This window comes from Thamnophis sirtalis, unplaced genomic scaffold, assembly GCF_051295495.1.
Source record: "Thamnophis sirtalis isolate CommonGarterSnake01/CBP01778 unplaced genomic scaffold, rThaSir2_p1.2 scaffold_3, whole genome shotgun sequence".
Lineage (NCBI taxonomy): Eukaryota > Metazoa > Chordata > Lepidosauria > Squamata > Natricidae > Thamnophis > Thamnophis sirtalis.
Window position 1 is genome coordinate 104,859,655 of NW_028261383.1, and position 16,047 is coordinate 104,875,701.

Here is a 16,047-nt window from a genome sequence, read left to right on the forward strand (position 1 = left end):
GAACTTCGTATGACAAGTTCAAATAATGCACTGCAAATGAACATCTTATTCCCTGCAGAACTCTTGGATTTAATAAGGATTTGACCTCACTGAAAAGAGTAGAGTTTCTTGATTTATTAATACCTTGGCTTTCTAGGTGTCAGCATATTTTAAGCATTTGGATATAAAAATGAATGAGGCATCCAGCTGATGATAAATCATAAATATAGCATGAACTTGAACAGAGGCATTCGAAGTGATTGCACACAAAGGACAGGTGAGCTTTGAAATAGTTGAGCGCTTAGTGTTCAAACTATATAAAACTTTTACAATTGGGATGTAGTACTTTTATAACTACAGCACAAATTATGTTTTTTCCCTATGTGCAAGAACAAATATGAATGAAATTACAACTCCCTGGGAGACTAAAGTTCCCAATTAGGCATTTTCATTCAATATGTGTGGGTAAGCATCAATTATCAAATTGGATTGTTGTATTTTGCAAGAATTCTGGGGTTACTTTGTGCTATGGTTATCAACTGCCCAAAGTTGAGATTATAACATATTTAGAAAAAATATAGATTAGAAATTTGGCTTTGCAACAATTAATTTTCATATAGAAAAAGGGCCTTCTATATACATGCAAAAAGGTGTTTTCACCTCACAGAGAAGTATGACAGTCTGGAATCCATTTCACTATCATCAGCTAATAGTAGCTGTTCCAACTCAGGGAAGAGAAATGGGGTATTGCTTGGCTTTGTGACTTTGCTTTGAAGGTATACCTGAATCAAATCTTTCCTGTGGTGAAAGGCTTCATCAATGATCTCTTAACAACAATAATTCAACCCAATGAAGCATGAGACATACTATCCAGATCCTAGAGAATATGTATTATTCTTATCGTTGTTGCCTGCTTGGCTGATCATAAGCCCCCAAGTGTGACCTAGCTGCTAGGCAAAATTGAAAACCGTATTTGGAAGAATAATAAAAATAAGATTATTACTCTCATGGCAAATCTGTATCTGAGTAAGAGTTACATAAATCTATATTAAATATAGCTGTATTGAATAAGGAGTTAGGATTAGGATTAGTAGTATTTGGTGTTTAAGAGCATTGGAAAATTGCAGAAAGTCTTATCCTTCATAGTTACAGGTACTATATCATAACTTAAAGGGGGAATGTTGAACCTTGAACTTTCTGCTTCAAAACTCAGCCCTTCATTATGGTTTTCTCCCAGTTTTCAATAGCTATTATCTTGGATATCTTTGAAGGCCATCAGCTAGAAGACTAGTAGGCTAGCCACTGGCCACCGTATAAACAGACAAAATTTACCAGGGTTCTGATCCACCAGGGAACTGCTTGTGCTTTTAAGTCACTGTTCTTTCAAGTGTAGCTTCTTTGTACAGTATGATGTTTATGAAACTATTCTGCTATGTAAAACAATAGGTTGTAAGGGATCATGGAGTTCATCTAGCCCAATCTCCTGTCCATTGTAAAATATCATATACCATTCTAGACAAATTGCTGTCTAGTCTCTCCTTGAAAGCCTCCACTGATAGACCACCACATTTTCCAGAGGCAAGCCATTCCACTGATTAATTGTTCTCACTATCAGGAAATTTTTCCTTAATTCTAGGGTGGATCTCTCTTAAATGATTTATATGATTTAGCCTGTATCACTGACTCAAAAAAAAAGACAAGGTTTATGGCCAAATACTGAAAAAGCATAAGTATATAGCTCTATTCCAAAGAAATTGTTAGTTTGCTGTCTTAGATTAAAGTATTGTAGGACTGGCAGCATTTAGAAACCTGTGAGAAAGCTGGATAGAAGGAAAGAATATACATTCAGCCTAATGAAATTAAGAATAAATTAACAGAAGGAGTCAGGAATCAAAGCATGTGGGAGAGAGACTGGATGACAAAGGATGCATCTGTAGTCCAGGAACAGATGGGAAGAGATTCAACATTTCCACTAAGAACAGGAAGCCCAACAACTAGTTTATCTTAGTGGCAACAAGACCCAGGATGATGAAAGCTAGCTTTATTTCTATGCATTCATAAGTGATCATCTTACAGACTTTTTTGGTTCTATTAAAAGCATTTTGGTTGGTTTCTTATACAATATTTCTACTGTTGAGGCAATAATAATGATGAATACAATGCCCTAAGGGAACAAAGAAAAAACAGAGAGAAGACAAGACAAATCTGAGAAAGAAAGCTTTAGTGGCTTCTCTGTCCCCACATGCAGAACCATTAACAGCACGTGTTTAACTAAATTGATGAAGAAAAATGATGCAAGAAAAAAAGAGAGAAGACTGAGAAAAATCTTGTAATAACAAGTCTTCGTGAATTTACTTAGCTCTGTTTTATGGATGTAGCTCAAGAAAGGTATATGTTTCAAAATGAGAAGATACTAAAAACGCAACCAGAAATAATACCAATGAAGGGAAAAATGGATGACAAAAGTGAAGCCCAGATCATTGCAAAAAAAACCACTAGTGAAAATCTGAACACTGAGGGGGGGGAGTAGAAGAGAACAGGTACAGGTTATCAAAAAGAGGTACACATGGCTTACATAGTTGTGTTAGCATTTGAAGTGTTAACACTCGGAATCAGCTGAGCCTGACAATGACATGACAAACTAAAGATTTAATATATTCATAGTTAGCTGAAACTATGTGATCAGGCTGGATAAATCAACACTTACAGCTTGAAAATTAATGAGTAGTTATGATCATCCTCTGCTCTCCCCTTCTTTCCCTCAGGGTTGCCCCACAGAAGCCTCCCCTATCCTATCCCCTTCTTTCCCTCAGGCTTGCTGCACAGAGGCATCTCTTATCCAGTCCCCTTCTCTCCCTCTTGCCCCACGGAATCCTCCCCTATCCTATTTCCTTCCCTCCCTCAGCCTCGCCCTACAGAAACCTCTCCTATCTTATCTCCTTCTCTGCTTCAGACTCCTCTCCAAACTCCCAGCCAGCAGGCCGGATGAGTCACACGCTGGCCATACCCAAGTGGCAGTTTGAACAGAAATCTTTTCAGGTGGGAAGGGGGGGGAGTATCAGTGTGTGTTAATAGTAATACAACAAATATTAATGATTTGATGGTCATTTCGAAAATCCTTTCTAAGTGAGTACCTAGAAGCCAAGAGGAACATATGTGCCACATTTCACGTTTGTAGGCTTTACAGTTCTGGATGACTCATTATTTTGAATTAATTTATATCTTAAGGATAATGATAATGGCATACTATAGTATTAAAAGAGTTTTCTGTTTCTAATATTTGAGAAGGATATAAATAATATAAATCCTATAATACAATGAAATTGACAAATGTTCTAATTATCAAAAAAGGAGATAAATATTAGTACCTAGAAAGATTCTGCAACCAAAAAGAAAGCAATCTGTAAATGCTTCAAATAATGATGTCAGTTCTCAAAGACAGCACAGATGTTTGAAACCATGTTTAGCTAATCTGATGTTACATCCTTTTTTGATTGGGTAACTTCCCTAGTAGATTACAGGAATGGTGCATAAGGTATCTTCAATAATGTATGGAAATCTGTGTTAGATCAGGATTGCTTAATCATGATGTCCTAATTAACCATGACCTGACAAATGCGCGCACAACAAAAGTGCACTGACAAAACCGTGGTGCTAAAACCATGACGTCATCAATGCGGCGACAACAGCGCGGCAACAGAAGCGCAATTTAAGTTAAGGTAAGGGTTAGGTTTAGGATTAGGTTTAGATTTAGGTTTAGGTTTGCAGCGCGCTTCTGTCGCCGCGCTGTTGTCGCCGCGCTTCAGTGCTCATTTGTCAGCGCGCTTTAGAACTCACGGTTTTGTCACCGCAGTTTAGTCAGGTGCGCTTTTGTCATTCGCCCTTTTGTCAGTGAACCCTAATTAACCATTCTACACAAATAAGGAAATGAAATGGTTGCCACTAATAATAAACTGGATATCCAGCTGATTAAAAAAAGGTTGTTCCAAAGAATGCCCTTCATCTGTGCCTTACAAACGGTATAGTATCAGATGGATAACAAGGTTCACTCTTGGATTTTGTATTTAGCTTTGAGTTTTGTGTTTGTTAACTTTTATATAAAAGAATAGAACAAAGGCAAAAACAGAAATTTATAAAATATACAGATTTATAGAAAATTGGGATACTTAATATACTAAGAGAGAAAAATGAAATTCATAGGAGAAATAGGCTAGAATAATAATATGGTATTTAATACAATGAAATTCTAAATGTATAACGAGAAATTGGTTTGGGAATGCTGCTTATGAAAAAGATGTAGGAATAGTATTTAATTACAAAGTAAATGTGTGAGTCACCTGTGTGATGTGGCAGGGGGAAAAAGGGGGAAAAGCAATTTTAAACTGCATTCATAAAAGCATAATTCCTTTAGAAGCTATGCCACATTATGCACTGGGCAGACCTGTTTGAAAAATTGTATTCTCTTGTGGGTAGACTAGTTTGTCTGAATCCTTCTTAAATGTGAACAGATGCAGAGAATGGCAAAGCAGGTGAATAGAGACTATGAGATGATTTAGCTTTGAGAACAAAACACCGAGATGAGGAATATAATAGCATTCTTAATACCTGAGTCGATGTTGCACAGAAGGTCGAGAATGCAAGGTATGTAATAATGGCTTTGAATTGTGGGATCTCCCAATCTCCCTTGAATGTTAAGAAAAACTTCGTAATATTTTGAAGAGCTCAACAGTGGAACCAATTACCCAGAGACCTGATCGGCTTTTTTCATTGGATACGCTCAAACTAAAGCTATATACCACCTGTCATAGATGCCTTAATTTGTATTCCTACAGTGAGCAGGAATACAATGTTCTTGAAATATAGTTGAAAGCAGTACCTTGAATGACCTTTCCAAACTGTATAATTCTATGTTTCTGTGCAATTGTTTTAGAGCATAATTGGTTTAGCATAACTTGGTGCTTATTTTAAGAAATATTTAAGTTGAAAAATAGTATTCAAGTGTAATAAGAATTGTAAAGTCAACACAGCTCAGAGATAAACAGCCTCTTCTCTTAATCACTTCCATTTGTGGCTAAATTATAGCAAACATTTCTTCCAAAATGTTTAGAGCTTCAAGAACTAATAACATTGAGCTTCTGGATTAGAAAACAGTTCACTTGAATAAGTTTAACTCAAAAATCATTGACACAGAGAATATATCTGATATCAAGTACAATCACAGCAAGACATTATTTCATCAAAATAATGAAATGGGAGTTATGATTTCATGATTCTTTTTTTTATTCGTGCCTCCTTGCTACCCCCTAGGTCTGTGATGGTGAACCTATGGCACATGTGCCCGAAGTGGCATGCAGAGCCATGTCACCTGGCAAACGTGGCATCCCCTGTTCCTCTTCTGGATTTCTGGCGCGCATGCGCATGTGACAATCAGCTGGCCTTTGTGCGTGTGGCAGTGCCAGAAACCAGAAGAGCTGGTCTTCCATTTTCTAGCATGAGCATGCGCTCTGGACAGCTGATTGACACATGCCCATGTGCAGCAGTAACTGGCACACATGCGCACGCCAAAAACCGGAAGTACATTTTCCAGCACGCACATTTCCCCTGGGCAGCTCCTCTCCCTTGTCGCGGCTCAGACGAGTACACACATGCACATAAAGTGCTTCTTTTTGGCATACGGTGCCAAATGATGTTTGTATTCCCCCCTTCCCAGTTTTATGTGAGCCGCCCTGAGTCCCCTCAGGGAAAAGGGCGGCCTACAAATTCTAATAAAACTACTAAAACTACTAAATAAAAAGGTTCACCATCACTGCCCTAGGTAGTCATTCCTTAAAATGCTGTTAATCTGACTATAAATAAATTGATAAAATAAGGCTAAATATTACCAATGTTATATTTTGATTTGTACATTTATTTTCAAGCACTTTTTTTCCCTACAGGATGAGAGATTATAGGCCAAAACAGATGCTGGGTCAAGCCATTCCACCTTCCCCAATGATATTGTTGAAAAACAAAGTGAATCTTAATGCAGCATTTGGGGAAATAAAAGTTTCATTTTCATTTTTAACATGGTCCATTGAAAGGCTATTGGGTCTATTGCAAACTATCTGATAGAAGCATATTCATATCAAGGATGAAAAATCAATGTATTGGTTTATTTTGTCTCAAAAATTTGAAAAACAACAGAGAACTATTTGCTGCTCCCCAACATTGTCAGCTAGGCAATGCATGCATAAAATCGCATGAAATTTACCTTATATTTTAAGAAATTGAATCTGGCCTATGATTAAATGACACACATATAAGGGAAGATAGTTAGGAGAAAATACATATTAGAATTACAAAGGTGCATATATTTAGGAATGCAGAATTTGCATCGAAAACATATAATGTGTAGAAAAATACATACAGAACCCATATGACTGTGATTGCAGATTTTTAGCTATTAGTGAGAAATTAAACAAGAAATAGTTTGTGAGACTATATATGTACTGAATTTTTATTGATCCACATATTCTAAATTCATGTGCAAAGTGATCACATTATAAAAAGCAGAACTATGGCAGGAGAAAATTCTTTTGTACTCATTCTCATATAAACTTCCTAACTTTCCTACATATATGAGATGTATCCTGAACAAAGTGTTGACTAGTTCATGATAATCTCTTATCAGAGTTGCTGACTGCACTACATCAAGGGCCCTCAACCCCAGGGCCTCAGTGTGCCAGAAACCAGGCAGCCCAAACGAATGAAGCCCCATCCACGTACATGTGGGATGCAGGCAGCATGTGAAACCACACCACCAGTTGATGGGAAAAACCTGTCTCCACGGAACCGGTCCCTGTTGTCTGAAAAGTTGGGGGCCACTCCACTACAGGATTGATTTGGGAAATCTGAGAAGTTGCTTGTTATTTATTGGGGCATGTAATACAACAATTACACTTTACAACCTTAGACAGTTGGAGTAACTGTGGTTTGTCATTCAATCATATTGCAATAGCTTGACCTAAAAATTGATTCAGCTGCACCAATATTCTTTTTCCATGGCCAAATCAAAAGCAACTTTAGAGGATCTATCAATCCTCAGACTTTTTTTTCTGATTGTTTTTTTAAAAAGAACATTACATAAGCCATTGAATTCTGGCTACTGTTTCTGCATATGACTGGCTGGGATCATGGTATTTTCACATACAAATAAACCATTCAGTGGAATATAGCTGATTGCCATGAAATCCACAAGAACATCTTAGAACAAACAACAAAGATCAAGATGCATATGACTGCCTGGAGAAACCTAAGGAACAGCGGGAGTTGGCTAATTCTCAAAATAGATTGTTGTTTCCAAGAAAGACAACCATTATTAAATTTAGCAGTACAATTTACTCCTGAACAATAATTAGGCTAAAAATTTTATCCTGAACTCATTAAACAAGTTTTCTGAATGTTCTGTGTAGCATAGTCATCCTTTAACACTGACTACTACTTATATTACTCAATCCCTTCCATAATCATTAATAGCTTGCTTTTGTGACCCTGGATTTATTTAATAATATACTCAATTCTTATATTTTTGAAAACTTCTGCCTTTATTTTGCTTTCCTTGCAGCCACACACATTATGGCTTTGGATCCATCTTTATGCTTTTGTTGATTCTACTCTCTTATGTTGATTTTGATCTTGAATTGCTCTACTATGTAAAACCTAGAACAAGAATTCCCATGTTGATTAGCTTTTAATTGTTTATCTCTGACATGCCTCTTTTTAATATTTATATTGCACAAATGGTTTGCCATAGAAACTGATCCAATTTAGTCATGGAGAGTAAATAGAGCCTTTCCAAATATTAAAGATGAAATGGCTGAAATCATTGGCATAGATCCCCAAGGCAGACACCTTTCTGTTCATGCAGAGAACTATCCCAGATTATCTTTTATTAGTTCTAACATTTCTCTATGATATTTGTTTAATAAAAGGGGATGGCACATCAAGAGTAATATCTTGTTGAAAGAAAAGGTATTGTAACTTGCATACTCATCCAACTTAGCCAACCTTTTTAAAACAAGGACTTCTAAGACACTTCACCCATATTGCACAGATATGAAGGAGCAAGAAGTCCAGGGACTATTTTTCCATACAAACCTTAATTGTTAACAAGAGATTGTTTATCCCACTGCAGTAAATCTAAAATTCATGTTTGTTTGTAGGAGAGCAAGTACAGTATATATAGTGCATCAGAGGTGGTATTCTGGAGAACCGGTAGCCGAAATTTTGAATTGTTTGGAGAACCAGTAAATATCACCTCTGACTGGCCCCACCCCCATCTATTCTCTGCCTCCCGAGCCCCAGCTGATCAGGAGGAAATGGGGATTCTGCAGTAACCTTCCCCTGGAGTGGGGGAGGGAATGGAGATTTTATAGTATCCTTTCCCTGTCACACCCACCAAGCCATGCCACATCCACCAAGCCACACCTACAGAACTGGTAGTAAAAAATTTGAATCCCACCACTGTAGGGCTACATGTTTCAAACCATTTTTATATATTTCCACATGTCTTAGGAAATATGGTTGCACTGAATTATAGGAATGAAAAGAAAAGATTTAGTCTAGGATTTTACAATTAACTTGCAGCAGAAAAAAAAATAACCAGGACATAATTTAAGCTGTTCTGTCTCATATTTGTATAGTGTATGCCTAACATAGCTAAGCTTTTCACTGTATCTGAGAAGAGTCTGTTAGGTTTCCTTGCACTTAGATTTTATTTTGTTCTTGCTTTTCATTTTGTTCTGTATAAATTTTGATTAAATGTATCAATCAAGGAGAACTGCATAGAATATTTAATATCCCATGGGATTAAAAGGTAAAAGCTTGAGGGAAAAATGCAGCATTTTGCCTAATATAAATTGCAGGGAAATAGCACAAATTGCTATGTGAAGAATGGCTTGATTTATTTGAAGCATTTATTTCTAATCATCTCAGGTCATGTGGGCTTTTATTTCTCATTTCCAATCCTTTCTCCAAGTTTTCTTATAAGATTTTGTATACACAATGTGACATACAATTGAGATCAATAGTTCACATAGTCATGGTGTATAGAGATTGCACTTACTCCTAGCTGACTGAATAAGTGATTTCACTGGAGATAGGGCATGGTAGATAAAACAGAAGCAAAAATTTACTCATTTGGGAGTTGGAATTCTTTGTGCAAACTTTCTTAGCAAACTTTTACCAATTGCTCTTCCCTGGATCCATAACTAACTAACCACCATTTGGTTGGAAATTCTACTAGTTGCAATCCCAATATCTCCTGTAGATATCAGAATCAGGAAGGTTATTTTAGCTCTGTATAAAGATCCTGATAGGTTCACATGCAAGAATGGAATTTTCTCAAAATGCTACAGACAATTTGTTTCCATTTAGATATGTATCATTTAGTGTTCACAATTGAAACAAATGTATAGTTCAGTGGAGAGTTTCGGCTCCCGTTGCAACCGGTATGCAGCAACGGGATCTGGACCATGGCCACATGTGCTGCACACGCATGCGTACCCACCACCTGCGACGCTCCAGCTGCTCGGCGGAGCATCGCACAGGCGCTGTAAGCTGCGCGTGCATGCACAGATGGCCCATTTCCTTCAAATAAAGGTAAGGAATGAGGGTGGGCGGGTGGGCCTCCAAAGCACTTTTCTGGTATGGCGGCTGCTGCTTCTGGCAGGCTCCAATATGCACATACCGGGGCATACCGACTACAAACCACCACTGGTATAGTTGAAGAAGCAGGCAGACAAGGAAGTATACCCTTACCTATAATGGATCTATTCCTCAATGGTAATAACATTAAAAACAGACCAAATGTATAATTTGTTTTAACAATTCTGCAAGGCAAGTCACTTTTTAAACTGGTCTCATTTATACCGAATGTAAGCCAGATTTTTTCAGAATTTTAATCTTAATAGCTAACTGTTGATTAAAGTGCTTATGGAAGAGCTTTTTGCTGTACCACCGAGCACAGCTGATTATGCATTGATGATATTACCTAGTTTGGTAATTAAATGTCTTCAGAAAACAACCAAGTTCAGGAAGCACCAAGGACCCCAAAGTTAACCCTGAGCTACAAATATTGTCTTCTATCAGTACAACTAAACCTGGATGATGGCATTAGTTGTTGTTTTTTGAATTGCAAAAATTGGGAATAGGTTACAGTGCTATAATTAAACTATAAGTAGACCTTTGGTTTTTTTTTAAAAAAAATCTGCACTTATAAGACCTTTCAATTGTCAACAGTGGCTAGCTTTTCAGAATTTTAAGTGAGACTTCTAGCCTCAGATGGAGATGCCAGACTTTAAAACTATGACATTCTGAATAGAAAAGCATATTATTTTTCCATGAGTAATAAATAAAGGGCATGAACCAGCATATTGTTCATTCACTTGTAAGCCAATTTGAGCCTACATCATCCATCCATCCATCAGATCGAAGGCTGAAGTATTCTTTTCTTGGAGCCTGGAATGGGTCTGAAGCTAAGGCAGATTTGCCTATGGACTCAAATCAGTCTCCTACATCTTTTTTGTATGGTTAATTCTTGCAACATGCTCTTTGCCAAGAAAAAAAGTCCTTACTGCTTGTAAACAATATATTTGCTTTAATGCTGCTTCCAGAGTGCCTATAAAATGCTTGCTGATAAAAGTTTTGATGTTCCCAAAATTCCTGCTTGCAGTTTCTAAAATTCCTGAATTTTTAACATCTACATATGCGTTTTTTGGCAAAATCAAGCACAACACAATCATAGTGCATTATAAAGTCTAGCAATATGATTTATTCAATGAATTGTAGCTATGTGATCTAAAACAGCTGTGCTTTGGGGCATTTTTCATCCCAATTCATGAAATTCGAAATTTGTCCCCTCATTCTGTTTACAAACCATACCTTACAGAAATGACAGTAACTGTTGTTTATTTTTGGCAGATCCTGGAAAGTTGAAGCCTTGAAGAGTCAGTTAGTAAAGCTTGCTGATGCTTGACGTCATGTCTTCTTCTCTGAAATGAAGTTTTATTTTTAAAAATTAAAAGATGCTGTCAGCTCTACTGTTAGTTATTGTGCAATATGTCACTCTATCTCACACACTGGAATAACAATTCTGTTACATGCTTAGAAAAATCTGTAATGAAGCAATTTAAGTTTTAGGGAATAAAGTGGTAAAAATTAAGGGGTTTATAACTGTTAATTTCTAAAAGTCCTATTATCACCTAGTTGTTCTCTACTTAAAAAGAATTGATGTAATTCTGTATGCATACATGAACTAACCCATACACGCTCTCAAAAGCCCAGGTTGAGAAGACACCGAGAAAATTCAAGATTGTATTTATTTATTTCAAATGATAAATACAGCTATGGTGCTGATGGTCCAGAATTTGGGAAGGATTTTTTTTTTAAAAAAACCATTTGGCTCCATTCCAATGATAATAGTAAACTCTTGCATACAACTACAGGGAAAGTAGCAACTTCCAAAGGACAAATAATACCAGGAGAGAAAATACAAGCTGAAAAAATATTAAAATAGGCCACATCTTTCACCAATATCACTTTTCAGATATCAGATTTGAAATAGCAATAGCAATAGCAGTTAGACTTATATACCACTTCATAGGGCTTTCAGCCCTCTCTAAGCGGTTTACAGAGTCAGCTCATTGCCCCCAACAACAATTCGGGTCCTCATTTTACCCACCTCGGAAGGATGGAAGGCTGAGTCAACCTTGAGCCTGGTGGAATTTGAACAGCCGAACTGCAGAACTGCAGTCAGCTGAAATTTTTACTATGGTAAATATTGAAAGATGTAATTATATAAACAAAAGCTCTTCAGGGAGTCTCTGTAATTTTGAAAAGTGGGGGAAAACCCTGAGAGAAAATTGTTTTAAGAAACTTTGTAGTAAGGGAATCTCAAATGCCGAACTGAAAAAAAATCCATCCTTTCCCTGAAGCCTGTGAATACCCTATATAGATATAACATCATACATTCCAACGAAGGCTATGGAATGGAGGATGGTTTTTCTGTTGCTGGAGGGAAAGTGATGGAATATTTGATTGATGGGAGTTTTGAGTGAGTAACATCTTCACAGTACTTCTTGTAACTTCATCTAACATGAAATATACTTCCCAAAAAACACAAGACCACTAAATCGTGAATTCAACTCAAACATAAAAGAGCCGTGGTGGTGCAGTAGTTAGAATGCCGTACTGCAGGCTACTTCTGCTGATCATCAGTTACCAGCAGTTTGACAGATCAAATCTCACCAGGCTCAAGGTTGACAGCCTTCCATCTTTCCGAGGCAGATAAAATGAGGAGCCATATTGTTGAGGGCAATAGGCTGAATCTGTAAATCACTTAGAGAGGGCTGTAAAGCACTGTGAAGTATATAAGTCAAAGTCAGTGGTGAACTTGAATTTTTTTACTACCAGTTCTGTGGGCGTGGCAGGTGGAAGATACTGGAAAAAAAATCTCCATTTCCACCCCACTCCAGGGGAACGATACTGCAAAATCTCCATTTCCACCCCACTCTGGGGCCAGCCAGAGGTGGTATTTGCCAGTTCTCCAAACTAGTCAAAATTTCTGCTAGCGGTTTTCCAAACTACTCAAAATTTCTACTACTAGTTCTCCAGAACCCGTCAGAACCTGCGGGATTTCACCCCTGGTCAAAAATTAAGATCTAAAATTACTTCCTTGGTTGCTGCATAAAAATGAGCAAGAAAACTCTTTGATGAAATTAATCAAAATCTAGCTAAAATCTTCAAAAGCATCTGATTCCCAATCTCAAATACCAGAAAAGGTTTTCCTAGGATATACAGAATTCAAAGATTTACAGCAATTAAGCAGCAGCTGCATAGGCAAAACAATTGTTCAGCATTGTCATGTAATTGTACAATTGTTATACACAGAGCAAGAACTGCCGTTCATTTGAAAAGCAGTTCTGGAAACCTAGCAAACTTTACTAGGGAGGAAGGGAGGAAAAGCATTGTAACCATCCAGCCCTGCCCTATTCTTTCCTTATCAATCATGTATTCTCAGGGTCTCGGCTTCAAATCCTTTAAATCAGTATTTTCCAAACTTGCAATGTTAAGCGAACTTCAACTCCTGGAATTCCCCAGCCAGCATCCATGCATTTTAAAGTTGCCAAGTTTGAAAAACACTGTTTTAAATTAAACATCATTAGTAAGAACAACCATTTCACTCATTTCCTTTGAACTGGGTTCAAAACTATAAAGTGACAGATAACCAGGGCTCAAGCAAATACAGGGTAAGCATTTGGATTTGGGGGAAATATTTCTCCATCATAAACTAATTAGTTTTAGCAGTTTATACATCTATATGCAAATTATATATCTACATACAAATAAATCTAAATAGCTTGAGGAACACAGTGCATAAATGAACCTGCCTCTGCAAGCCTTGAATATTCATGCATTGACCACCAAGTATTTTATGAAGATAGACTCCAATGTAGATCTTTGTGTATAAATGTGCAAACACATCAATATATAGGATGCTAGGAATTGGAGTTTATGTATATGCCCTCTTACCTCCCAATTACTATTATAAAGTACCATATTCAGATTTATATACAATTAATCATGATATACAATTCTGCCTGAGTCTCATCCATAAATGCTAATCTACTTTTTGTTTTTTACATTTTTAGCCTGCCTTTTTCATGTCCAATTCAAGGTGGTGAATATCCCAATACTCCTTCCTTCTCCTATGAGCCATGGTGGTGGCACAGTAGTTAGAATGCAGTATTGCAGGCTAATTCTGCTGACTGCCAGGATTTTGATCCTGACTGGCTCAAGGTTGACTCAGACTTCCATCCTTCCGAAGTCAGTAATAGCTATTGTCATTTTCCCCAGAAGAACCACCTTGTGTGATAAGATGGGCTGAGAGAGTGAAATTCATACATTTAAATTCATACTGAATTTGAGGGACATAAATGTGTGACTCATTCCTAGGCATTTCTGTATATAAAAATTATTATAATAGCTTTCACCAATAGCATCCTGCCTGCCTGTGAATACAATTTTGCAGATTATATGGTTAAACAGTAAAGCTGGAAGGATTTCGATTAGTTTCCCTTAAACTGGGGATGCAGGATTTTGTTTTGGCTTTTTTTAATGCAAATGACTAGATCTGAGTTTTGAGTAATATGCTGCAGGCTATACTCTAGAAAATAAGCAGAGCAAGGGCAAAGAACCCAGTAAGGCAAAACTTTGATGAACTTTAATTTATATTTTAGACGTAATAAAAATAAATACAGTAAATAGGAATACTCCTTATTTAATAATTTCTCCTAGAAGCATTAAAAACGGTAATTTGGTGGCCACATTTCAAGGACTCTATCTGTTTTGCTGCGATGTAACTGCAGCAAAGCTCTTTAAGGGTGGACAACGATTTTAGAGCAATCATGTTAGACAGTTCTTATTCAAAGTCCACAAGTTCAGCATTAGAGCTAGAGATTGCCAGAAGATGTTATTATGAACTGCATGATGCTTGGCCAAAGTATGATCTGGGTACTGAAAGACTACACTCTGGCCTGGGGAATGGACCAAAGTCAGATGCTGTAAGGCAATGGTAGCCAACCTGGTTCCTACTGCCCACTAGTGGGCGTTCCAGCTTTTATAGTGGGTGGTAGGAGTTTGCTATAACTCTGATTTATAAATTTCATAAAGTAAAATTACTTCCCTACTTTATAAATCACCATTACCGTGGAACCGGTGGGTGGTTAGAAAATTTTACTACTAACAGGGATACAAAAGTGGGCAGTAGGAATAAAAAGGTTGACTACTCCTGCTGTAAGGCAACATTTCTCTTTTGAAGACGCAAGTTGTTTCTAGAGACATGAAAATGCCTTTAGGAGGGTAACTAGACTCTTCTTCTATCCTCTCAATTCTATGCATTTTTTTTCCAAATCATATGATCCTGCAGCACTTACAAAATACCAATGCATTCTGGATAGAAACCTGGGAGTCATTTCCTATTGTTCAAAAGGTCCGGAATGTAGTAACATGCAGGGAGCCCTAATTGGCATGCTGTGGCCATAGTTTTGTGAAATGCCTTTGCCTGTGGGTGATCACACTAATTGTTCAAAGAAGGAAGGGGTCAGCTTTTCGGTTCTGCGACTACAGTTCAGTCTTAACTGAGGAAGGTAAAATATACTTTCATGCTCTCTCACATCCCTCAGCAAGAGAACGGTTCTTTAGCCTCATTTAATTTCTTATGCTCTTATGATGCAGGCATACAGATAGAAAGTCCCAATTAATACGGTCACTGACTGCAGTGATAAAATGGTCGGGCAGACAAAACTGCTCATTCAGCACCGGGAGGCTGCCAGGTGGGTTCCTATGTGGATCTCCTTGTGAATGACTTGTGGAAGGAGAATTGCATGTGAGACATCTTACCTTCAGGATTTTCTGAAAAACAAATCAGCTGGTGGGAGGCACAAATGCCAGCATACAGCATTTCTGAAGTTATCTTTGAAATCTGAGGAATTATAACTCTTTTTGTAAAACCTAAATTCTGGATCCTTCTTTCTTTCTTTCTTTCTTTCTTTCTTTCTTTCTTTCTTTCTTGGAGAAGGGCGGCATACAAATAAACCAAAACTAAACTAAACTAAACTTTCTTTCTCCAGTCCTAAATGTCCCTCTTCTCATTTCTTCCAGTTCTGCATTTCATTTCACTTTCCTTCCTTCCCAGTCAAACTATCCCTTCATTTGGTAAATTCCCCTTCTATTCCCTCATGAATGACTTAGATGAGGGAATAGAAGGGGAACTTACCAAAGTTGCAGATGATACTAAGCTGGAAGGACCCAGATTGTTGGGGGACCCAGATTGAGGACCCAGATTGAGGACCCAGATTGTTGGGGGCAATATGCTGACTCTCTGTAAACCGCTTAGAGAGGCCTGAAAGGCCTATGAAGTGGTATATAAGTCTACTGCTATTGCTATTGGAAGGAATAGCTAACAGCCTAGAAGATAGGCTCAAGATCCAGATGGATCTTGACAGACTTGAACACTGGGCCTGATCTGAT

The 16,047-nt window shown here is 37.5% G+C and overlaps 1 protein-coding gene across 2 annotated transcripts in view; it reads right to left on the bottom strand.

Annotated features, from left to right (window-relative positions):
• KCNIP1 (potassium voltage-gated channel interacting protein 1) overlaps positions 1-16,047 on the bottom strand; it is a 362,011-nt gene that overhangs the window by 59,156 nt on the left and 286,808 nt on the right. The window lies entirely within an intron of this gene.